Below are 25,092 nucleotides of genomic sequence, written 5' to 3'. Positions count from 1 at the left end.
TTTAGAGCTAGCTAAGCTATGGGAATATGCAGTCTGCAAATATTTTGTAATTACAGGACATCGATCATCATAACTCAAACGTCAGATCAAAGAAGACAGGAGTCCATGTGACTAGGTCAACAGGTGTGAGGCACGGAATGCTTGAATAAGGCTTCCATTGTGTTAATTTTGTCCTGTCCACAAAAAGCACCAGTTTAGCGTTTGCCAACGGTTGCTATAAATGTTGACACCAAAAGAAAAACTGCTTATTTGTTAATCTCTGTATTGATGGTGTTTATTTGTTTGAGTTTTTCACAAAGTATTAACTTGAAGGGGAAAAGGTGCATGCTCACCTTTACAGGTTGTCCCCCCTCACACTTAAAACAACATCATCTAAACAAATTCAACTATAAAAATCTATAAAGCGGGTCGTACAACTGTGAAGCATGAACCAGATATCAACATGCTAGGGAAAGAATATATTTAAAAACTAGAGTTCCACGAACACATTATCTTCGCCAAATAATCAAGGCTTATCATGGAGAGTGATTAATATTTACGTGCTTATCACCCCCTGCAAATTTGATCATGCACCATACCATTTGGAAGTTATGATGGGGCGAATGAGTCCAGTCTAGATATGGTTAAAAATCATTTGCTGGTACAGGACTAGTAAATGTGTAGAGTGTGCTGATATGTATGTTATAACTGGTCATGAAACAATATGAGTATGTTGATAATATGGGCCACAAAGGTTCGATATTGCAGTGTTGTAAGTTGAAAGTGATGATGAAATAGTACAGTCAATATATATGAATAGAATAAATCTGGCACGTTTTAGGTGTTTTTAGTCAGGCTTTCTATTTTGTCCCTATTTCGTTATGTCGCCAACCGTGTTGAACAAAAATGCCTAAACTGAACGCGTTAAACCAGCAGGATCCACACCTCTGCTTGGAGAATAGTTTATTTATTTGACCTACATGTACGTTTATGCAAGGCCATCTGTTTACATGACCTGACACTGTCCCATGTCCCATTGAAATGCAGTAGGTTAACGAACTTTCCTTACTAATTATGCAAATTAGCTCCTGATTTGCTTGTTTAGTCGTTAATAATGTAAACCACCATCCGAGCTCTCTACCTACCAAACATCACGACGATCTGTCGACCCCTTCTCAAGTTATTCATGTCCGAATGTCAAAACAAAAACACCCACTGCAGTTCTTAACAAGCCGCTAGGGAGCCAAAATTTACAGAACTTACTTTCTGTGGCATGAACTATCTACCACACAAAAATCATGACCATAGCACTTTCAGAAAATATGCCCCCTAATTTTGAAGCTCCGCTGCAGTACCTTAGGTACCCGCTAGAAGGCCCATTATCGAACTTGACCTTCCTTTCCGTAAACCCTACCCATCAACTAAATATCATACGGATCCATCAACAGCTTCTTGAGTTATGCTGGCGACATACAAATACACATCCACACAAAGCCAGCTGCAGTACCAACGGAGAATACCAGGGGAACCATTTTTGAAGTTGACCCCCGTTTCCACAACATCTACACACCTGCAAAAAATCATGAAGATCCATCAATGTTTCCGTCACTTTTTTTGCCTACATACAAACACCAAAAAATGTGAAGTCTGCTGCAGTACTGTTGAAAAACGCAAGGTGAACCATTTTCAAACTTGACTTTCCTTTGCACAACCACTACACACCTACCAAAAATCATAAAGATTCATTGAAGCTTTCTTGAGTTATGCTCCTGACATACATTTAGACCCACCCAACAGATTTTTCAACCGAAAACATAATCTTCTCCGAGTACAAGTACTCGGCGAAGATAAAAAAGAACAAAATGCGACAAAGCAATAGATGAGTTACACTCACAAGACGTGGTCCAAGTGTATGGGAGATAAAGATTGCGGGGTGCGTTGAATCTGTAGTAGATGGCTATGCCTTGTTTATATTTACACGCTATGATATTATACAGATTAGCTGCTCGATTTCCAATTCAACGGAGATCATGAGTCAACACTTTTAAGATAGTGACAAGCCTGGCGATGTATGTGTTGCTCAACACTGAAGTCTAAGATCTAATAAGAGATAGCATAAAGAATCTACGACTTCTTGTGGGTCTAGTGGGAAGTGAAAAATATTTTTCTGTCCTTGACTTAACGAATAATACTGTATAATATCTCTGGCGGAAACGTAAGCGGTAACACTTGTTGTGTTGCTTGTATTTTCTTGTTGGCTAGGTGGCTAGCTTGAGGTCCTGAAATGAACGTGTCGTTGCGCCCCTTAAATTAGAGTGTTTGCTTTTCAACAACTGCATCATGACTACATACATTTCTTGAGCAGAACATGCAAAAACTTTATATTTCTCTCCCATGCGAAAATGTACTGTTTCATGTTAGCCATCTCATAAATTAACCAGCCAAAGTAACTTTTACTTATAAATAAACTGTCCCGAAATTCATTTATCTTTTTTCTTACACTTGGACATACACAAAGATGCAAGACTCGAGACTTTGAAGCTACATAGCTTTGCTTTCTTTAATTTCAAACTGTGATATTTGTCCCACAATGTTATTACATGCATGCAATTCCAATCAATGACGTTGGCTTAACTCACATGAAAATTGAAGCTCTACTTCCAAAAAAACTATCCATGTCGAGTCTCTACTGTGATACTGGATACTATTCATCGCTGGCAAGTAAATTGGAATTGGATTGGAATGTTTTCCATTGTAATCTGCTGTGCTCCGTCCCATGCAATTTCTCATGGACCATGTTCTGCTTCCTTCTCCATGAGGGGTCCAATCTGGAGGGCAGACACAGGAGAGTGAGAGTTGACATTTCAAAATTGAGTGGAAACATTGATGAAAGATTTTTGAGATTTATCAGTGATTTCTTGATTGAAAAAAAACAATGTAGATGCGCACACACTGCTGCTCTTGGCCGAGCAACTAGCAACCGACATCATATTTATATACACGGCCTCGTGAGTCAGCAGAAAATAAGCCTATTTCAATTTCTTAGCACGTGCAAGCGTACCTGTTGTGTGTCCAAAACAACATCTGTGAGGTCATATAACCATATCAGGGATTATCTTAGATGCCCGTGTTTGACCTATGTCCACACCTACATGTTAATTTAGTGTCAGAAGAAAACAGATCTTACCTGTTGTATATGCCATGATCATGATATTCAGCCAATTTTCATCTGAAAAGTAAAACACAAATTGTATTCATTATTTAATAGATTTATCATTATCGAGTGTATAAGTGGACACCTTTTGATTAAAAAGTTATTCAAAACGATTTTCAATGGAAAATGGTAATGAAAATGACAGAAATCTAAATACAACATGTACAAGTATTTTGCTGGCAAATGATAAAAAACAAAAACTGATAATATCAATTACACATTGACATTAAGCTTTAATAGACTTAAAAGATCAAAACGGACTTTTATGCGGAAAATGTTTCTAGTAAGTCCGAAACAAATCATTTGTACCTAAAACAACAAACCTCGGAGTAAGTGCACAGTGGTTGGAAATTGAAAACGGTCTCAGCGTCCTCGACACTGACGTGGACACCCTTGCAGGAAACATCAAAGAGATATTGTTGACCACAGCAGAAGAGACACTAGGACGATACAGGAAGAAGAACAAGCCATGGGTGTCAGACGACATTCTTGACCTGTGTGACAGGAGGAGGGAGCTCAGGCAGCAGAAGTACACAAGTCAGGAAACTGCAGCACAGTACCGTCAGGCACACAAGGCAGTCAGGAGGAGGATGAGAGAAGCCAAAGAGAAGTGGATAGAAGACCAGTGTGAAGAAATCCAGCATGGAATGGCTTCAGGGAACAGTCGGAAGGCTTATGAGACTCTTAAAACTCTCACAAAGACACAACAGCCAAGGGCCGCAGTGATTGAGGACAGCAGTGGGAATCTCCTGACAGAAAACACAGGAGTGCTTGACCAATGGATGGAATACTGTACATAGCTCTATAACTACGAACTGCAACCAGACACAGCAAAGCTGAATAACCCGCACTGGGCAGAGAGAGTGCCTGATGATCTTCCAATCCTGAGGGACGAAGTTGCAGATGCAGTGCGCAGCATGAAACCAGGCAAATCTCCAGGAATCGACAACATTCCTGCAGAGCTGCTGAGGCACGGTGGGGAAGTGGTGATAGACAGGTACCACGAGCTGTGTCGGAAGATTTGGGAAGAGAAGAAGTGGCCCAAGGAGTGGACGCAGTCTTTGGTCATCCCCCTGCCTAAAAAGGGAAACCTGCGCCAATGCCAGAACTACAGAACCATCATTCTGATAAGTCATCCAAGCAAGATCCTACTCAGAGTGATCCTGAAGAGGCTTAAGACAAAGGCAGAGGAACTCCTAGCAGAAGAACAAGCCGGCTTCAGGCCTGGTCGAAGCACAACAGAGCAAATCTTCAACAGTCGGCTCATAATTGAGAAACACCTGCAACACCAACGGGACCTGTTTCACAATTTCATTGACTTTAAGAAGGCTTTTGACAGAGTGTGGCATGATGGTTTATGGTGGGTTCTGAGAGGTTTCGGTGTCGAGAAGGGCCTAATACAGACCATCGAAGCCTTGTACGAGAAAGCCTCCAGCGCAGTATTCCTGAACAACAGAGTGGGAGAATTCTTCAGGACGACAGTTGGGGTGCGCCAGGGATGTCTGATATCCCCAGTTCTGTTCAACCTTTATCTGGAGAAGATCATGCAGGACACACTGCAAGATCACCACACCTCCATCTCCATTGCTGGCAGACGGATCTGCAACCTCCGTTTTGCAGATGATATTGACCTCCTGGCTGGCACCAACACCGAACTTCAGGACCTTACAGACAAGCTGACACAGAGCACTGGGTCGTTTGGCATGGAAGTCAGTACTGAGAAGAGCAAGGTCATGGTCAACAGTAAGGACGAGACTCAAGCGGTCATCTACATGAACGGGCAACAACTGGAAGAGGTGGGCTCATTCACATACCTGGGTGGGTCTATTACAAAGGATGGTACTAGCCGGACTGAAGTACTGAAGAGGATCGCCATGGCAACAACAGCAATGGCTCGGCTAGACAAGATCTGGAAAGCCAGTAACATCAGCTTTGCTGCTAAGCACAAGCTCTACAAAGCCCTGGTTGTGTCAGTCCTGCTGTACGGCTGCGAGACTTGGACGTTGCTGGCAGAAACAGAGCGGAAACCCAGGCCTTTGAAATTAAGTGTATGCGCAGACTGCTACACATAACATACCATGAGCACAAGACCAATGAGTATGTGCGGCAAGTTGTACGCAACATCGTTGGCCCACAGGAACCACTGCTAGCAACGGTCAAGAGACGTAAGCTTCAGTGGTTCGGCCACGTGACACGCCACGACAACCTGGCCAAGACCATACTGCAGGGCACCCTGGAAGGAGGTCGCCGTAGGGGACGACAGAGGAAATCCTGGCAGGATAACATCGCGGAGTGGACGTCCCTTAGCCTGTCTGAAAGACGAGCCTGGAGACAGATCTCCATCTTCACTGCTACCTTGTCCCCCCAACGACCCGGAGGTCAAGGGACTAGGTAGGTAGGTAGGTAGGTATTACGTTTTCAAAACCTCAATAATCAAAAGACCAGAAGAATAAGTAAGTTATGGCAAAGGATATCCCCCAATCCTATTATTAGCAACTAAACCACATCCGAGAGTGGAGAAGTCAGAAGTTTGTAACATCATAGAAATACCTAGTTCACCGTAAATTCTGTTCACGGTACGGTGGCAGCCGCTGCCATAGAAAATATAATCTGCAGAGGACATCCATAATTCAACTATGTTCGGTCTCCTCCCAAGCGGTAATAATCGAGGTAATTTTTCTCTGGGCAATAGAATGGGGCACCCGACAGGGGTTTTGTACAGCGTTATGCACATATGGCTTTCAACTTCGTACAGCCCTTTCCTAACATATGATGATTTTCGAACTCAATATTTCTAACATGTTTTGAATTTTGATAGCCAGCCGACGAAAAAAAGGCACGAAATCGCCGAGGCTTGGCTCGGCTAAACAGGCTGGGTGAGGCCTGTCTTGCCGGCTGTAATAATTCGAGCTAGGAGATACGTAGGCTAACGTTTTTAAAAGACATACAAAAAGTAACACTACAGAATAATATTAGCAACTAGAGTATTTTGAGTTACGCTCTGTAATTCTCAAAATTAGAATTATTGCCAACGTCAGTGAAATAGAGTAAGAGTGGTACAAAAAGTGTCCTGTGTTCAAAAGACCACCAATATCCAACCTGATACGTTTATAGATAAAAGGAAACTACTCTTCCCTTAAAATGGCACTACACATACATCACAAAAAAACTGTCCACAAAACAAAAGCAAAGGCCAACAAGTATGAATTTAGATTCAGCTTTTAAACTGGAGAAGTAACATATTTTGTTGTTCTCCAATGCTTGCTCATCCTTCTAATCGTACTTTGATTTAGCCAAGGGACTTGCAATAAGCTTCAATTCTGCTAAAGGTAATCTGTACTTCACACTAATCATCACATTTTGAAAATCATTCGATAGGTTTATTGTGAAATGCTATTTGTGAACAGAAATGTGTCTCCCGGCAGTCTGTACTTGGTATTCAGACGTGAATAACGTTTAAAAACGAATATATATTCGACGTTTTCTGAGCGTCCTTGCAGCAAAAGTTTACTTTGAATTTTTTTACCTAAATCTAATACTCAGTAATGTCCCTTTCACCGTCTAATCCATATGAAAACATCTGCGCATGCTAGGGTATAAACATATTTTGCAGATTTAGACGACTGATAAAACTAAACTATCTACTTAGCTACCAATAGCATGAATATCTGTTAGTTTCAAAATTCATACTTATACGATGTGAATGGTTTCTTTTTCAGTCGCCGGTATGCCCAGGAGTTCATTGCAATGTTGATATTTAAATTAAGACGTAAGATATTCAAATATCGGAATATTTTTTTCAGTTTTATGAGTTCAAATGAAAACGATTACAAGTAAAATAGTTCACAATGTTCATGCTTTCCAAGTAGTGATTTACATTACATGTATTGCCTTAAATTGATCTTTATGTATTATACATAATAGATTAGAAAATTAACTATCCGTCAAAAAATTAATAGTCCTGAGATATTTTCTAATAGAATGTAAATTTAAAATAGATCTACTACAGTATCAGCAAAATGTTCCTATTCTGTCAATAGTAATTGTTCTAAACACGTTTCAATATAAAGAAAATAAGCCAATATAAGCAAAATAATATCAAGAAAACCATCTGCTTGGATCGCACTTGGCCTATAAGCCGTTAGCTTAACTTTTAGTCCTGATGTGACACTTTTCGAATCCAATATTCTTTTTCCCATTTGTATTAGTACAAAACAAAATAAAAATGTTGATTGCAATTCCGTACCCTGTTTAGCAATAATTCTAGCCCCATTTTTGAATGAGTTTTAACTTAAAGATATTTAAAACTCAATATTCAATTCTTTTATTACTTTGAACTGAGCCCAAGGAAGCTTGAAAGTCAGAAAATCTAAGTTTTAGATCAGAAAAGAGTAGAAATTAAGGATTAAATTTCAACTGTTGCGTAAACCCCTTAGTATAGGACATTATTTCTGTTTATCATAAATATTGGACTTACCTGGGCAGAATGATCGACTTTGCTTTAGTTACATAATTATTCGTATTACCAAAGAAAAAACTCCCATTCTCCTTATCGCTTCACGCCCGTGTCAACTATTGTTGTAAATGTAAATAAAGGCCGAATGGGGGAGAGCAAATGAGCATTATGAGCAAAAAATGGGTTAGTGGCATGAACGGTACAGTCCAGACTCCACTAAACGGTCATTAAGTGGAGTCTGGGGTGGAAAAAAACTGTCCAACGAAGGAACAACATTGCCATAACCGAACCGAATTGCTTACCATAGTCCTGGAACGCTCTTTCCATCAACCCCAACACGATCTACCTAAAATGTAACAACATTCCTGAATATTAATGATGCGTGATCCCTGTCAAAGCGGCTATAGTCGAAGCCATTTATTGGCTGAGGGGCACAAGCCGGGTTGTGAAAAGTCTAGGCACTATTTTTACGGCGTTGTCTGTCGGCCTCCCACCGATACCGGCCACATCCTGCTCGTGGCCCGGGTGGCTGAGTCCTAAACTCCAGAACGGGGTCTTATTTTCCGCTAGATTATTTGTCAATTAATACAAAATCAGCCGACTTTTTACAGAATTCCACTTGTGGTGAATTACATAACGTGTGTTTTATGAAACAATATGATACTTACTAAACCTATGTATCCCCAAAACGTATACACACTTCCTTCATCGTGAATTTTTTCGGCATAAATGACCAGGGGATAAGCACAATAAGAAGGCAAGTTGTTGATAAGATATATAAGAACACAGTACAACACAAATTTGTATTATCACGGTACCCTGAAGTTTTTGTAAGCTGGGTTTTGTCAGGCCTTGTCAGGCGCATTGCATTCAGCCATAGGCTGTGGTTGTTTAATCTAACTAATTAGAAAATAGAGAGTCCCCTGGAGAGTACTAACTTCATTTTGATGCGCACGGGACTAGTCGTTACTTAATCGTATAATGTATGAAGTATTCATTTTCACTTCCTAAAATTGTTATCTATTGGAAAATAACTCCCCCCTCTCGACTTAAGGATTTTGACTTACGCTCTGTAATTTCTAAAAATTAGAATTATTGTCAACCTTCAAGAAAGAGCAGTAGAAAAGGCTACATGTGAGCAAAAGACCACTCTACGATGACGATCAGAGAAATGAGCACTTTAATCTACACCAAATTGCAACCGAACTTCTCTTCTTAATCTCACAAACAATATATGACAAAAAGACACTGTCCCAAAAACACAAAGACAAAGTCAACAACTTTGATTTTGAGTCAGCATTTAAACTAGAGAAGAAAAATATGTTGTTGTTTTCAATGGCTTGTCATGCTACTTTATATTAGCCATCGGGCAAGACATGCAATAATCTTCACTTATCTTATATAAAAAGGAACAACTAAGCTAAAGTTAATATGTACTTCACACAAATCATCACATTATGAAAACCATTTGATAGGTTTATTGTGAAATACTGTTTTTGAACAGAAATGTGTATCCGGGTAGTCTGTATTTAAATATAATACACGTTATAATAATAATACAAAACACATATTCTAGTTATATTCCGAGAAGCCTAGCAGAGACATTTTACTTTGATGTTTTGGTACTTTAAACAGACAGTCATCAATTTGTGCAACCTTTATAGTCAGTAATTTTCAGCAAATTTCGGCAATCTACAAAACCAAACAATCTACTTATAATCTATTATTAGCTTGAATATATGTCAGTTTTAGTATTTGTAATACTACTATCTAAATCATTTTTTAAGACCCTGTCTCTGTAAAATATGGCATCATAACTTCCGGCACAAAATATACCACACAATGATTAAACTTTGCCTTAACCCTATCCAGACTGGGGAGGGGGCTAAAAGTGCCCGCGCCAACTTTGACATCGTATAACTGCCGAACGACATACGGTAGGACTACCAAACTTGGTGACTTTTCCTAAAATTTAGTTGCCAACAATATTATGATAATTGTATAAGTTTGTCATTTTTCCTGTTGCCATGGCAACGGGTTTCTGAAAGGCATTTTATGCAAAAATCACTGATTTTTTTAAAACAATGATATTTATTAGGTTTTCTTGCTCAACCACACTAGTTTTCCTACATGTGAAGCATCATTCTCTGATTAGATGTAACTTTCATGATTTATTATTCATAATTTACGCAAATTTGATGACGTAATCGGTCAAAATTCAAGAGGGCGGACCATCACACTATTTTAGGTATCAACAGGCTTTTTCGCCTTCAAAATCTTCACTACGTGGCATTTTCTTTACCAGAAACATTAAGATAAACGTTTCTAGTCTATCTTGAGTGTTTTTTGGGGTCATAAGTGGAAAAAAAAAGTATTTTTGAAAATTTCAAAATGGCCGATCCAAGATGGCGGATCCCAAGTGGTCGCTAACAACACCTGACGTCCCTTAATGACGTCATTTTGACGTCAACGTAGTTACGATTTACGTTATATGTCTTGGTATACCTTAAAACGAACAATACATACTATTTTGTTTAATACCTTTAGATATTACAGGAATTCCCTGTTTAGCCAATAAAATCACATCAATGACGTCATAATTACGTCATATTACGTCATAACGTCACAAAAATTCTAGGAATTATAAAACTTAACATGAACATCACTTCCTACAAATTTGGGAAGGATACATGATACCGTTCAGAAGTTATGAGGGGGGGGGGCAGAATGAGCCCCCCCCCCCCCCCCCCCCCAGTCCCAGATATCCCAAAAAAGCCCAGTCTGGATAGGGTTAACATGGCAATTTCTGTCTGGAATTTCATTGCAAAATATTGATAGTTAAATTATTCAAATCGTCGAATTGTTTTGTTTTTGTTCGAAATATACATTTTGCCGACTTTACATTAATCCCTATATCTAGACCGGGCTTTTATTAGACTTCCTGAACGGGGATCCCCCCTCATAACTTGAGGACAGTATGGCGTAAGATTTGCAGAGGAAAATAGTATAATTCCTGAAATTTTGGTACTGTTATGACGTTATATGACGTGATTATGGCGTCATTAATGTCATGTAAAGAACTACGAGAGCTTATCTCTCTCAGGGACTACATGTTTAGAAATGCCAAACGTTCAGGTTCCAAAGACATGGCTGAATACAACTCAATAAAAAATCACGTAAACTACCTGTGCCGCAAGGCTAAAAAAGATTATGCCACAAATTCTATTAAACAAGGGGCCGAGGAAGGGCAAACAGGACTGTGGAAGGCCATTCGAAATCTGCTACCAAGTAAAACACGAAATGCTATTTCTTGCATTCAACACAACGGTGATAATATTACCGACAAGACAGGTATAGAAGAATGTTTCAATAATTTATTCCGTAAAGTCATCAATGACTTGTACCAGTCGATCTCAAGTGCTGTTCCCCAACTTTCCCCCATGCAGTATGTAGACAAATCCGCAAGCACGTTTGCTCATAGCCATATCACAGACGCTTTCGTCATATACCAAGTGTTAATGTACGGAAAGCGACGGGACTTGATAGTATTTATTTCATTTATTTTATTCGCATATGTTTTCAGAGTATTAGGCAGGAAGCTTTATTAAGCTTATTTGAAGCCTTCTACTCAAAACATACAAAAAAAGACATAATAACATACATAAATACAGAATGGATAAAGGAAAATGGGGATGAGTCCAGTCTAGATAGGGTTAAAAATCATTTGGTGTACAAACATATACTGACTGCAGTATATGTGTCTAGTGTGCTGATATATCTTATAATATAACGGGTCATAAAGAAATATTGAAATTGATGATGAAATGGTACAGTCAATATATATGAATAGAATAAATATTTATTCCATATCACCCACATTTTGAAGAACATGGTACATGTGACTTTTCCATACCTAGCAGTGGTGCAGTTTTGGTGCAGTGTACTCTCCAAGCAGAGGAGTGGGTACGGCTGGTTTTTGACGTGCTTTAGATGTTTTGTCAGGCTTTCTATTTTGTCCACTTTTCGTTATGCCGCAACCGTGTGTAAGACAAAAATGCATGAACTGAACACGTTTAAAACCAACCGGTCCCATATGTTTATTTATATGCCCCATCTGTTTATTTATACTTTTAGGCAAGGCCTGAGCTGTTTTCAAGAACACTTTGAAACGAATTTGACAGGCTGATTTGAACGTTGATATTTGAACACAAGGTTGATTTTTTACAATCATTCTGCATCATTTTGTATGGTTTCATAAAACCAGTAGAAAAAAAAAATATTTGAATCGTTCACCAGTATTATACTAATCTTCTCCTGGCATTGTTTCAAGCCAGAGACAGTCTGGGATTTTTATGTGTTTATGTAGTTATGGCGGTCAATCAGCCTTTCAAACTGCAGCAAGGCCACAGTGGGAAGCACTTCCTGAATTAGTTTATGGTTCTGGCCCCAGGGTCCAGATTAAAACGAAAAGGTCTAAACATAATAGTCCAAATTTTTTATACTTAAATGGAGGTTAACATGCCATTTTCTACCTAAAAATGAGCTTTATGTATTATACATGATATATTAGAGAAATTAACTATCTGTAAAAAAAAACAATAGTCCTTAGTGATTTTCTAATTGTAAATTTTAAATAGATCTACTACAGTAGAGTCAATTCCACATTACCGTGTGGGTTATTCTAACATTTGCAAAACTTTCGTAACAATCTAATGGAGATAGGTGACTGTTCAGAACTATTTTCAACATTTAGTTGATGTTCTAAATAGTTTCTGCTGTGTTCCAGTATGTTTGACACATTTCTAAAATTGCACATGTTATTTGTATTCCTTTCGAAAATGTTGCAACAGAGATTCACCATTTGTTCCTACATGTTCCAACTTACTATCTAAAATTGTTATCTAAGTTCATATTTTGTTGCGTCTAGACAACCATTGTTCAAAAAACATGATCTGTTCATACATCTACACATGTACAAAGAAGCGAGAAGAAGTGACTCTACTGGATTAGCTTAGCTCATTACTTTCGTCTACCATGTAACGTTACGTTTACCTTTATGCTGAATTTATTTTACTGTGTATGTCACTTAATGTCAGTTAGGTTTATGTTAAACGACCTGTATCTAGCCCCTCGGGGCACGAATGTACAATAAAGGTCTTCATTCATTCATTCAATACAAGAAAATGACTTTATAAAAATCCTCAAATTAGATGTTATTCAGTTTCGAACTCCTAGTTCGAACGATGGGACCCAGGTGGCACTCTTTTTTCACCACGTTGGGGATCAGGCGAAGGTTGCAAAGTTCAACTGGTGTTTTGGAAAGTTCATTAACCTAACTGCTCAAGCCTTGCCGCCGTAAAAACAAAACTTTCTGAAACCTTTCAAAAAAGACTGACATTATTTAGAAACCACAAAAAGTATGATTCACGCCTCCGCACGCTGCCTCCGAAACGTATCCACGCACTGACTTCCACATGCCTCCGAGATGTGTCCCAGATGTGTCGCTACAGGCTTTCGTACGTTTCATCCACCCAAACACTATCTACCTACCAACATTCCTGAATATTAATGATGCGTGAAACCTGTCAAACGGGTATGGTCGAAGTCTTTTACAATAATTTATAGGCTGGGGGCACAAGTCGGGGTGTTGACAATTTCTTAAGAGCTGTCTGTTGCCCTCCAACCCAATACCGGCCTCATCCTGTATGTGCCCGTCTGGCTACAATATGACAAAGACTCCTAACTGATACAATCTAGCCGTGTTATGAAAGGAGATTATATATTATGCTGGCAAATGTTTCAAAAAGTGTTACTCAAGTCATATGGGCATACTTCATAGGCATCGCTATACCTGGGTCCCCAGAAACTGCGTTATGGAACGAAATGGAACGAAATGGAACGAAATGGAATGTTTTTAGTCAAAACATCGTGGCGAGTTTCCTTTGATTACAGTTAGGGTTTGGCTTCTACCATTATCTGTAGTATGGTGGTACTCATTAGGAAAGTGGATCTGTGCTTATTTCTTTCATAAATCTAGTATAATTTGGATTTTACATCATTGCATATCTGCATCAATTCGTTTTGAAGATTTTGATAATTACTCTCAGCGATTTGGTATTACAGAATATATTCACCGTATTTAACCTAGATAACAGTGATATTATCCGCTGAACTCTGATGACCTTTGTTTGCATGCTGCGACGCCATCTTGGAACAATGCGGAAATTTGATTTAGATCTTACATTTACCGGCGGAAAACGTAAATTCGGCCCGGATAATTACATTTTCGAGAACTTGGACAGATGACCGCTATAGACTAATTCCTAATGCTTATATCAATGAGGAAAGTCGAAGGGACCAACTAAAAATTGACTACTGTGGCCAGGTTTGACTGTATGTTGTTTAAGTTCGTTCCATTTCGTTCCATTTCGGACGTTCGGGGGACCGTTATACCTAATCGCAGGTCATTGGGTTTCATAGGAGCCCAAAATATACATTTTTGTATGAAAATTGCCAAAAATCCACCAAAAAAAATCATTTTAGGTACATAGTGAACGCCAAAGGTCTGAATGAGGTTTTGTGAACATGTGTTTTTTTGGAACGAACTTTCAATCATTTGGTCCAAAGTTGTCAAGTGTCCAAAATTTACATGTTTTGGTCAGAAAATAGAGAAAGTATTGAAAAGTATTGGAATTGGTACTAAAGAGTGCATTAAATTCTATGGGCATATGTCCTAGACATCCCTGTTGACCATTAATTTTGCTAATGAGATTAATTTATAATTCATATGACGCATGGAGTTGCATCAAATTGTATTTTCTTTTCTTAAAAAAGAGATTCCAGATAATTCAGCTGTACAAAAAAGTCCATAAACTCTCCACCTCACCGGACGCCAGTAGCTTGTGGTTATAATCAGTGTTGCCCCATAATGAATTTAGATCTTTATTGTACATTTTTGCCCCACTAGACTAAGCACAAGTCACATGTTCACAACCATGTACATATGCATGTGTATATATAAACATGTAGTAGACTCTAGTACTTTCGACTCCCTCTCGCTTCCTGGTGATTATATAAATGTAGGAGACTGTATGATTAGTTACAGTTGGTTTATCGAATAAATGGTGTTACGTCGTCTTGGGGGTACACGTAAGCGGGCGTGCAACAAGGAAGCATCCTGGGCCCTCTGTTATTCCTGATATATACAAAAATCACATCAATGATTTACCGTGCACGTCTAGCATTAATTGCTTTGCTGATGACACTCCCTTGTCAAGTTCTAGACCAACGGCTAAGGAAATAGTCATCATTACTAATTCCGACCACCAACTTGTTTCTGACTGATTCGATGTCTGAGGCCTTGAACTGTATCCAGACAAATACAAAAGTCCGCACAGAGCAGAATAGAGTTTACCCCTATCTACATCTCAGATCACCTCATTCAAAAGGTCCCGTTCTACTCTCATCTTGGTGTTACCTTACATCAGGCCTTGGGCTGGACTGAGCACGCACAGATTCTATCTACTAAGGCCATGCAAGTTCTTGGACATCTCTAAAGGTTATGAGGCAAGTTATCCCGGGTTAAACTGGAATTAGCTTACATTACGCTGGTTTGGCCTAAGCTGAAATATGCCTCCATTCTCTTTAGCAATATAAGTGTTGCAGCCTCTAGGGAACTCGAACGTGTGCAATACCACGCAAGTCAATTCAATTCAATCTTTATTGGAACAAACTGGCTGACACAAAAGTCTGAATTGTGATATTCTCACAAAATGTACAGTTTCTATCGGAGATTTGTCATTATCTTCGCCGAGAAGATTATGTTTTCCGTTACTCCAGCTGTTAGGTGGGTCTGTATGTATGTCACGAGCATAACTCGAGAAACCTTGATGGATCTTCATGATTTTTTTAAGGCAATTGTAGCATATCCTTATAAATGATGTAAATGCCATCTATGCTTGATAATGTCAACATCTACTTCCTCATGCCGTATCCCCATCATTTACCATATTGGCTTTAAAGTAGAGTCCATTCCGAGTCATCGCAACGGTTGTTATTGTCATAATTTACAACTGTTTTTTTAATTCTTTGTAATTATTTTCCTAGGAGATTTCAGACTTTGTAAATATTATGAATGTCATTTGAACTTTATAATTATTTGCCTGGTTGTGTTAAACTTTGAAAATATTAATATAATATGATATTTCTAATAGTTTCTAAATAATGGTTACAGCATTCTACCATTTTCTACCATTTTTTTACAATTATTTGTAAAATTGTATAAATGGGTCAATGGGCTGTAAAAAAGCAATTCACACATCATGCTTGGGCACCGTGCCTAGATGACTTGCACAAAAGACCTAACAGTTACCAGCAGTGACATATAAAAATGCACAGAGGCAGACACTAGGGCTGGATTAGCACCTAATTTTATGGGGGCAATCACCCCAATCCAAGCTTTGTCTATATTTCTCTTTATTTTGAAATTTAGAAGAATCACATAGATATTTGCAAATTATTCTAAATAAAAATATTTTTGTGCAGTCTCTTTCAAAATGTTTCTTAATCATCTAATTAGATTCAAATGAATTCCAATTCTTATATTGAATTTTTTTTGAAAAAAATAGAATCATTGCGACCTAGATATTCTTTTATTCAAATTTATTCAAACTAATTACAAATATCATGTAAAACCCTTGTGGTGACTTGGAAGGAAATATTTTCCAGTGATTTTCTAAATTAGGTATTCATTCGCAATTTCGCATAATTTATATCTATCGATATTACTCTCCTCTCTGTTTCGATTGTCACGTGTTTGAAAGTCCTATAATGGAATCCAACTTATTTATAAACTTACCTCATTAGGTATGAAAAGTAGCTACCAACTAGCATAATTAGCATTCGATCATGTCAATCAACACTCAAGCTATCTACACAACAAATATCTCTATGATCTGTCAATACCTTCTTGAGTTATTCCCTTTCAAATTTTCAAACAAAGACGGCTCCTGCAGTTCCAAATGCAGTTCTAGTGACGTACAATCCAGCTAGGCATTTTTTTAGTTTTCGTGTTCCCACACACACTGCATATTGCAACTAGTAGACAGAGTATCTACAGCCATTGTCAAAAACAATATCAGATAGAAATTAGACTTATTTAGACCTTTTGATAAATAATACCATACTATCAATATTTTAACGCTGTCACCGTCATTCATTACATCTAAATGGCTTTACATCACCTGAATAACAGAAAATAATAGGTGACTCTGAACCAAATCTGCTCTAGATATGTTAAAGGTTTATCACACCGGGGACAACGTTTGGGCCCCCTACCATTATAGACTTACATCAATGATCTGGCAGAAGTTTCTTCAATGCTTAATTTGCGAATCAGAAATGGTGTAAAATAAGAACACATTTTTAAGCAAATAAACCATCAATAAACATCTAAAGACAATTTTAAGGGAGCGGGGTAGTAACATATTAACTTTAAAAGACCACCCGACTTTATTTTGTATATCATGATTAACTTTTACCTAACTATCATACCCGACAAGGCAGTAACTCAATATTTCTCTTTTTCGCACAACCTTTGCAGTCATCCGTTAATAAAAAATGAATCACAATTTAGACAAACACACTACACCCCTTGTGTTTTCTTATGTCTAAAAGTGTCATTAGAATCAATCTCGTAAGCCACACTCGTTTCAAGTAATCACGTCATTTGTTCAATATCTATCTTTATTTATTTCATTATTTGATCATCATTATTACATCGTTATTACTTCCTATGTAGTATTTGAAGAACGTTCTTATCATCTTTCTATCGGTAATCAAGACTATAACCAATTTGAACAAGTAAATAGGAGGTGTTCCCAGAAAAAGCTACATACAAGTTTCCCTGCAGACGCACCTGCTTTAAAAATTTTTATCGTATTGTGTCATTCTTAGTTGTGCAGATCAACACATTGAAAATATATAGTGATAACTCTTATTATGAGTAAGCAAGTAAGCATTATAATTACTATAAAGGGAGACTAGATCACCACAGTATATGTCGAAATGTGTAGCGCTGTTTACAAAATCTACTTCAAAGAAATGACGGTGATACTTTTGACTTTATAGGCTTTTTAAGTTAGCAACTTATCACCTCTTATTTCACCTGTTTATCTTTCATTGCAAATTTGTATCAGATAGGTTTAACCCCACTGATTTTTACAATCTAAAGATGTTATAGCCATTTCATAATGTCTGTGACTATGAAAAAAGAATGGTAGCTTACCGTTAACAATCCGGTGTTTCCATCCGATCTTATCAAATATGATTAGGTTAGGACATCATTGACCCCCTGCCCCTACTGTTGTTACTCAATTGTGTTTATTGGTATAAATCTTTCAAACGTAGCTCAAAATTGTAAATAAGTGAATCGGTTACCGTTATAAACCGTTTAACCGTCATCATCTTGAATAAATAAAAAAAGCAGTCATAGTACAAGTATTTCCAGATTAGCCCGTCATCGTAAATCGACCAAGCAAGAAAACTACGTTCATTTAGATACATTTACTTCAAACGACCTCTTATCAAACCTGTTTACCATTGCTTGCAAATTTGTACGAAACTAGTTTTAACCCGCTGATTTTTACAATAAAGAAATGTTACAGTCATGCTCGAATGCTCTTCTTAGAACTGTGACAATGAAAAATCAATGGTACCCTACCGTTGACAATCCGGTGTTTCCATCCAATCTGATCAAATGTAATTTGGTTTAACTTAGTACTTCCCCGCCTCCTGTTGTTACTTATATTTGTTCGTCTGTATATATCGTTCAGAATAAGCTCAACATCGTAAATGAACGAAGCGGTACCGTTATTGATTGTTGAAACGTAACTCATTATCTAAAAATCAACAAAACAGAGTACAAGTGTCCCCAGGTTTAGTTTATCATTGTAAATCGAACAAGCAGAACACTGGAAAAATCTAGCTACATTGAGCGCAGCCTTAATACGCTCACATTATTAGATACTTTGAAGATACCTACGTATCTCAGTACAGACTATATTTGTGATTTTGCGTTTACTCTAATCAAATTGTAGGAGAACAACTCACCTCAAAAAAAGGTATTCCAAACTGTGAAACAAGCGCAACAGTTTGTTACGTGACGATGTGCAGAAAGACTACTGTAAAGTGACAGTTGGTGACCTTTAGTGTTTATGCAACCGATCGTCCTAAAAGTATGCCACGTTATTCAAGCATTAAGAATACCTAAGTTATCTGCTCACAAAATGGCTGACATAGTCACATTGCTTTATGTTTAAAAATCTACTCAAGAAATGGAAATAAAACGTATTCTTCCATAAGAAGACATCAGTAGGTTTCAAACAGGAATGAAATTTTAAGACAAAGTGTCTTAAGGTTTAAAATGGGGTCACACCAACTGTCTGAATAATACTGTGATTATGATAATTTATCCTTGAGGAAAGGTGTGTGCACATAAACATTTCACGATGGCACCGATCACCTACAGAGCGCGTATGGCATGACCTGTAAACTACAGAAAGAGATACGCAAAATACTATTAGTAAGTACCTATGTTTTGCTAAGTACAAACGCGCAACATGTTGTCGAGGGCACATCTACCAATCAGTTCTCCGTGGCACAAAAGAACGTCCATCATCTGACAAGATCTCTTTAATCACGCCGACAAATCAGCACAGGTGGCTGTTTCTCACGGCAGAAGAGGCCGTCCTTTGTCTGATAAGATCTCTTTAATTACACACCTGGCGCCATGACGCCGACAAAGGACATATGGCTTTTGTTCTTGCCAGAAAAGAGATAGTTCCGCCTACGGCGAGGTCGCTTTAATCACACGCTTGGAGCCAGACGCTAATAAATCATCCCAGGTCGCAGTTTCCAATGGCACAAAAGAGCTGTCCCTGTCATTGAGTAAAGGCCACCTCGGATAAACAACGTTTCTTCACATCTGATGAATATATTAAGCAGGCAATTATAGACAAACTATTTGCTGTGACAGAATTTTAGTCAATTATTGCACAGAATCCGAACTATACCTCTTAGATATCTTTAGTTGTAAGTACCAGTTTGTCTTTACCTTAGGTGGACACAAGAACACTTGACTGTATAATTATGTTCGCAAACAAGCTGACGACCCGTGCCAAAAAAAAATTGACCTACATTTGGGTCTACATCATGACATATATTGAAATTACCCTTTGTCATCTCGAGCATTACCGACAGAGATGACAATGATTAGCAAGAAAACCTGAACATATGCCTTTCAGAAACTCATTGCCATGGCAACACGAAAAATCATGAACTTACCTAAGTATTATGACATTGTTGCCAAGTAGATTTTAGCAGAAGCCATTAAGTTAGACGGCTCTAGCACAGGCGGTTCAGGAGTTATACGACACGAAGGTTGGTGCGGCCCTCAAAGGCCCCTCCCGTTTGAATAGGGTTAAGACAACAAACAAAAGGAGAAATGAAGAGAAGAGGAAATTTACCAAGTCGAAATCTTATGGCAGACATCGGTCAAGTTCGAGTTGAACGATACTGTAAAACCAAAAAAAGTACCTGATTCAAATCTGTATTTTGTTTTCCCCTGAATTGAGCTCACTGTAATCAGATTTTAGCGTAGCAATGCTACTTGCATCACATACAATGGTACTGTGCTAGTGTTTCATTCACTACTACAGACATGAAGTCTAGTATTTAACGCAGTAGCTACGTACGCAAGATTCATGGAAATGTTATCAACAATGTCGTACTAGCCTTGCGGTAGTTGCGCAAGCCAAACATAGAAAGTGGGACCTACATAAAGTATTGAGAGTATAGATTTTATTAAAGTAACAGAAGAATAAAATGAACACGCTTCATTTGCAAACCCGAAACGTGCATGGGTTTAAGTGCATTCAGAGGATTATAGAAAGACATGTTCAACATTGTATGCCCTTTTTAAAATTCTGTTATGCTGTTTATGATCCTATAATTGAATTTCGTCTCATTAAAAAGAATCCGAAACAAGAGATAAGTACGCATTTTGATAATGGAAGAAAACGAAATAAATCAAACGAAATCAACAAAATATGTTCCTGAGACGACCATTTGTGGTATAAAATATTTAGTATTACACGCTGTAGTAAATCGTCTGGTTTTCTCTCAGACAAAGACACAGAACGCTCAGTGCATCATTAGATACAAGATTCCTTGGTATATGCGGATATATAAAGGGGATATCTGAGGAGAACTAGACTAAAGTCTCAAGAGACTGAACTTCCAAAGGCAACCACCAGCTTTTTTTGTCACTAGAGTTGTAGCATTGAAAATCTAAAAATAAAATCCAACTGTTAGATCGAAAGTAAGTAAATGGGGAATAACCGAATCTGACAAACTGTGTCAAAAGAATACCCATCTGGGGCTATTCAGGCTCAGTGTACATTATTTGATATTTTCTAATGAGCTCAGATTCAATGAGAGTTTTAAAGAGCGTTGTGCATTTTTCGGTGTATCTATGCACATTTGGCAATACATACTACGAAGATAAGACTTGTGGTTGTTTAAACAGAAATTGGTCAGCTTCATCTCAAGCTTTCGTGTATCTAATGTGACATACAAAGCACCATATCAAGATACACGTAAAGATAAAACTAGTTTGAGAATATAGGGTGAAACCAGGAGAATATAGGAGAATAAAGCATAATAAAGGAGAAGGAAGGAGAAACTAGGATAAACAAGGATAAACCAAGAGAATATAGGAGAATGCAGGAGAATATAGGAGAATCCAAGAGAATATGTGAGAATGCAGGAGTATATAGGAGAAATCAGGAGAATATTGGAGAATGCAGAACAGAACAGGAGAAACCAGGAGAATATGTGAGAATGCGGAAGAATATAGGAGAATGCAGGAGAATACAAGATAATATAGAAGAATACAGGAGAATATAGGAGAAAGCAGGATAATATTAAAGAATACAGGAGAATATAGGAGAAAGCAGGAGAATGAAGGAAAAACCAGGAGAATATAGGAGAAGGCAGGATAATGTAGGAGAATGCAGGACAATGCAGAAGAATGCAGGAAAATGCAGGAGCAAGCAGGAGAACTTGCAATTGACTTGACTTACTTGACTTATGATGGGTGACAATCTCCCTCCTCAGTCACCCGAACCACCGTAGCCGCCCAGAAGCTTCTGTCCTGCATAGCCTTCCCCATGCCATCAGTTTGTATTCCAGTGTCTCTTTTAAGGACATCTAAGTATGTTAAGGGTTGTCTACCTTGTCGTCTTCTCCCATGTGCTGGGGTACATGACACTAGATCCGAGACTATTCACTTGTTGTTTCTAAGACAGTGTCCGGCAAACCTTAAACGTCTGACCCGTATCTTGTCTGACACTTTTGGGAGACCAGCGTAGAGTTCCTTGTTTGTCCAGTGCTGTTCCCATGTTATGTTGTGCACTCGTCTTAGCTGTCCAGCTGTTTCTCTAATTTAGGGGTGACCGCTTAAGCTTCGCAGCCGTACAAGAGCACCGACTCCACTGTTGAAAGAAAGAGCCGTATCTTGAGTTTCCTCGGTAAGTCCGACTTCCAGATCTTCTCCAGCTTGTTACAGGCTCTCTACGCTGCTGCCTTACGAGAGTTGATGTCCTTAGAGGTGCTTTCTATATGGGACCCTAGGTACCTAACGTCCTCCACTTTCTCAAGTGCGGTTCCTTCATGGGTCCTCAAACATACTGGTACCTGCTGGTTGTAGGCCATGAACTTGGTTTTCCCTGCATTCATCTAAAGGCCTACCCTTGCAACTGAGGTTTCTACATTTCCAAGTAGTTCCGGGGCTTGCTGGACTTGCTCAGAAATAAGTGCGATGCCATCCGTAAAGTCCAAGTCCGTTACTGTTCTTGGGCCAATTCTTCTACTCTTTCTCCTCACCAGTTGAAAGCTTAACTCCTCTTCCCACCCTTCTATGGCCACCCTGAGTGTGTAGTCCAACACTACTACAAACAAGTATGGTGCTAGGGTGTCTCCTTGCAGCACTCCAGCTTGAATCTCAAAAGGCCTGGTGTCCCGGTCTGGAGTTATCACTTTTGCTCTTGTACCTTCGTACAGACTGCCGATGCCGCTGACTATCCACTCTGGGACACCGTAGGCTTTCAGGATCCTGAGCATCTTGTTCCTGTGTATAGTGTCAAAAGCCTTCCGAAAATCTATGTAGGTGATAATGGTAGGTAGGTTGTGACTCGTTATCTCCTCTATCAGTCTGCGTAGAGCAAGTATGTGCGCAACTGTCGATCTTTCTTCTCGGAACCCGTTTTGGTTACATCTCAGTAGTTCGTCCACAGCTGGCCTTATTCGGTTAAGAATCATCCTGTTGAACGTTTTAGCTACAAGTGAGCTCAGGCTGATACCCCTGTAGTTACTTCCCAGTCTAAGGTCTCCGGATTCGGGTATGGGCACGATGTTTAGCAGGGACCACCTTCCTGGCTTTTCCCCCTTCATCAGTACTCTCTCGAACTTCTGGAGGTATTCCATCTTCCCCACTAGCCTTTCCTTCAACCAAAGTTTTCTTAGCCTCTTCATATTCCTCTTGTTCGAATGGGCCCTCCTTGATTTCAATCTCCTCAAACACAGAAGGAATTTTTTCGCCTTCATCGGTGATGCTGGGAGGATCTCCAAGGAGATTTTTGAAGTGGTTGTACCAGTTCTCTATCCTTTCTTCCTGTGTACTTCCTTCCAGCTGTCCCTTCCGAGTTGTCTTTCTATCAGTGATGTCGTTAATGGGTTTCCAGCTCCGTCCATGCTTGCAGTTCAGATAGGACTTCTCCACTTCTCCGATCTTGCTGCTGAGTTCTTCCTCTTCCACAGTAATATAGGCTGCTTTAAACTTCTTTTGGGCCTGGCTATACTCTTGGGTTGGGTTCTCCTTGTATTGACCGTACGTGTTATTCAGCTCGTGTCTAGCCTTTGCCACCCTCGGGTCCTCTGAATGCCTTGTCTTTCTTCCCCTCTTCTTTTGTGGGACCACCTTCTCTTCACCATATCAACATACACCGAGAATGTAGGAGAATATAGGATCCTAGGAGAATAAAGCAAACTAAAGGAGAAAGCAGGACAAACTAAGATGAACCAGGAGAATATAGGAGAATGCAGGAGAATATAGGGGAATCCAGGAGAATATAGCAGAATGCAGAAAACTATAGGAGAATGCAGGAGTATATAGGAGAAAGCGGGAAAATATTGGAGAATGCAGGAGAATATAGGAGAAACCAGGCGAATATAGGAGAAGGCAAGAGAACTTAAGCTAAAGCAGGACAATATAAGAGAACGCAGGAGAATATAGGAGAAACCAGGCGAATAAAGGAGAAGGCAAGAGAACTTAAGCTAAAGCAGGACAATATAAGAGAACGCAGGAGAATATAGGAGAAACCAGGAGAATATAGGAGAAACAAGGAGAATATAGGAGAAACAAGGAGAATATAGGAGAAACAAGGAGGATAAAAAAAGCAGGAGGATATAGGTGAAACCAGGAGAAGATAGGAGAAACCATGAGAATATTGGACAAAACCAGGAGAATATAGGAAAATTGCAGGAGAATATAAAAGAATGCAGGGGAATATAGGAGAAAGCAGGAGAAACCAGGAGAATATGGGAGAAGGCAGGAGAATGTACTAGAATGCAGGAAAAATCAGGAGAATGCAGGAGAGAGCAGGAGAATGTAGAAAAAAGCAAGAGAATATAGGAGAAGAATATTGGAAAAACCAGTAGAATATAAAAGAATGCAGGAGAATATGGGAGAAAGCAGGAGAATAAAGAAGAGACCAGGAGAGTAAAGGAGAAGGCAGGAGAGTGTAGGAGAATGCAGGTGAAAGCAGGAGAATGTAGAAAAAAGCAGCATGATACAGGTGAAACCAGGGGAATACAGGAGAATCCAAAAGAATATTGGAGAAAGCAGGAGAAAGCAGGAGAAAGCAGGAGAAAGCAGGAGAAAGCAAGAGAAAATAGGAAAATGCAGGAGAATATAGTAAAAAGCAAGAGAATGCAGGAGCACGCAGGAAACTATAGGAGAAAGGCAGCAGAATGTAGGAGAATGCAGGCAAAAACAGGAGAATGCAGGAGAATATAGGAGAAAGCAGGATAATAGAGTAGAATGCAGAAGAATACACAAGAAACCAGGAAAATATAGGACAAAGCAGGAGAATATTGGATACACTAGGAAAATGAATAAGAATGCAGGAGAATATAGGAAAATGCACGAGAATATAGGAGAAAGCAGGAGAATATATGAGATATTAGGGTAACATAGGAGAATGCGGAAGAAGATAGGAGAAACCAGGAGAATATAGCATGATGCAGGAAAGTATAGGAGAAACCAGGAGGATAGGAAAATGCAAGAGAATATAGGAAAAAGCAGGAGAAACCAGGAGAATAAAGG

General features: G+C 38.9%; 1 long non-coding RNA gene across 2 annotated transcripts; it reads right to left on the bottom strand.

Moving 5' to 3' along the window:
- Positions 1 to 2,513: 2,513 nt before the first annotated feature.
- On the bottom strand, positions 2,514 to 24,400 carry LOC136435802 (uncharacterized). Of its 2 annotated transcripts, none has more exons than XR_010755926.1 (3): positions 21,791 to 24,400; positions 3,167 to 3,633; positions 2,514 to 2,807 (listed from the first exon to the last, which is right to left on the bottom strand). It is a non-coding gene; the product is annotated as an uncharacterized lncRNA (long non-coding RNA). The 2 variants fall into 2 exon arrangements; XR_010755927.1 differs by lacking the exon at positions 21,791 to 24,400 and adding an exon at positions 18,759 to 19,232.
- Between the last annotated feature and the right edge of the window lie 692 nt (positions 24,401 to 25,092).

This window comes from Branchiostoma lanceolatum, chromosome 5 (assembly GCF_035083965.1).
Source record: "Branchiostoma lanceolatum isolate klBraLanc5 chromosome 5, klBraLanc5.hap2, whole genome shotgun sequence".
NCBI classification, from domain to species: Eukaryota; Metazoa; Chordata; class Leptocardii; order Amphioxiformes; family Branchiostomatidae; genus Branchiostoma; species Branchiostoma lanceolatum.
This window is presented reverse-complemented; position numbering and strand designations above follow the sequence as displayed.